Source organism: Tenrec ecaudatus, unplaced genomic scaffold (assembly GCF_050624435.1).
Source record: "Tenrec ecaudatus isolate mTenEca1 unplaced genomic scaffold, mTenEca1.hap1 Scaffold_99, whole genome shotgun sequence".
NCBI classification, from domain to species: domain Eukaryota; kingdom Metazoa; phylum Chordata; class Mammalia; order Afrosoricida; family Tenrecidae; genus Tenrec; species Tenrec ecaudatus.
Window position 1 is genome coordinate 223,117 of NW_027459708.1, and position 2,077 is coordinate 225,193.

Genomic DNA, 2,077 nt, shown 5'->3' on the forward strand with positions numbered 1-2,077 from the left:
GCCTGTGGTGCCCCAGCCCTGAGTCTTTGGGAGCCCCAGGCCTGGGGGCACCCAGCCCTAAGGCATAGGGAGCCCCTGGCCTGGGGCGCCGGAGCCCTTAGGCTTTGGGAGCCCCAGGCCTGGGGCGCCCCAGCTCTTAGGCTTTGGGAGCCCCACGCCTGGGGCGCCCCAGCCCTTAGGCTTAGGGAGCCCCAGGCCTGGGGGCACCCAGCCTTTCGGAGCCCCAGGCCTGGGGCTTCCAGCCCTTAGGCTTAGGGAGTCCATGGCCTGAAACGCCCCAGCCCTTTGGCTTAGGGCGCGACAGGCCTAGGGCGCCCCCGCCCTTAGGATTTGGGAGCCCCAGGCCTGGGCGCCCCAGCCTTTAGGCTTAGGGAGCTCAAGGCCTGCGACGCCCCAGCCCTTAGGCTTCGGGAGCCCAAGGCCTGCGACGCCCCAGCTCTTAGGCTTTGGGAGCCACAGGCCTGGGCGCCCCAGCCCTTAAGCTTACGGAGGCCCAGACCTGGGGCGCCACAGCCCTTAGACTTTGGGTGCCCCAGGCCTAGGGCGCCCCAGCCCTTCGTCTTAGGGAGCCCCAGGCCTGGGGCGCCCCAGCCCTTAGGTTTAGGGAGCCCCTTGCCTGGGGCGCCTCAGCCCTTAGGCTTTGCTAGCCCCAGCCGGGGCGCCACAGCTCTTAGGCTTTGGGAGCCCCAGGCCTGGGGCGCCCCAGCGCTTAGGCTTTGGGAGCCCCAGGCCTGGGGGCACCCAGCCTTTCGGAGCCCCAGGCCTGGGGCGTCCCAGCCCTTAAGCTTAGGGAGCCCATGTCCTGAAACGCCCCAGCCCTTCGGATTAGGGCGCGACAGGACTAGGTTGCCCCAGCCCTTAGGTTTTGGGAGCCCCAGGCCATTAGCACCCCAGCCCTTAGGTTTGGGAGTCCCAGGCCTGGTACGCCCCAGCCCTTAGGTTTAGGGAGCCCCTGGCCTGGGGCGCCGGAGCCCTTAGGCTTTGGGAGCCCCAGGCCTGGGGCGCCCCAGCTCTTAGGCTTTGGGAGCCCCATGCCTGGGGCGCCCCAGCCCTTAGGCTTAGGGAGCCCCAGGCCTGGGGGCACCCAGCCTTTCGGAGCCCCAGGCCTGGGGCTTCCCAGCCCTTAGGCTTAGGGAGTCCATGGCCTGAAAAGCCCCAGCCCTTTGGCTTAGGGCGCGACAGGCTTAGGGTGCCCCCGCCCTTAGGATTTGGGAGCCCCAGGCCTGGGTGCCCCAGCCCTTAGGCTTAGGGAGCTCAAGGCCTGCGACGCCCCAGCCCTTAGGCTTCGGGAGCCCAAGGCCTGCGACGCCCCAGCCCTTGGGCTTACGGAGCCCCAGACCTGGGGCGCCACAGCCCTTAGACTTTGGGTGCCCCAGGCCTAGGGCGCCCCAGCCTTTCGTCCTAGGGAGCCCCAGGCCTGGGGCGCCCCAGCCCTTAGGCTTTGCTAGCCCCAGCCGGGGCGCCACAGCTCTTAGGCTTTGGGAGCCCCAGGCCTGGGGCGCCCCAGCGCTTAGGCTTTGGGAGCCCCACGCCTGGGGCGCCCTAGCCCAGAGGCTTTGGGAGCCCCAGGCCTGGGGGCACCCAGCCTTTCGGAGCCCCAGGCCTGGGGCGTCCCAGCCCTTAAGCTTAGGGAGCCCATGGCCTGAAACGCCCCAGCCCTTCGGATTAGGGCGCGACAGGACTAGGTTGCCCCAGCCCTTAGGTTTTGGGAGCCCCAGGCCATTAGCACCCCAGCCCTTAGGTTTGGGAGTCCCAGGCCTGGTACGCCCCAGCCCTTAGGTTTAGGGAGCCCGTGGCCTGGGGCGCCCCAGCCCTTAGGCTTTGTGAGTCCCAGGCCTGGTACGCCCCAGCCCTTAGGTTTAGGGAGCCCCTGGCCTGGGGCGCCCCAGCCCTTAGGCTTTGGGAGCCCCAGGCCAGGGGCGCCCCAGCCCTGAGGCTTCGGGAACCCAAATCCTGCGACGCCCCAGCCTTTAGGGTTTGGGGGCCCCAGGGCTGGGGCGCCCAAGCCCTTAGGCTTATGGAGCCCCAGGCCTGGGACGACCCAGCCCTTAGGCTTTGGGCGCCCCAGGACAGGGGC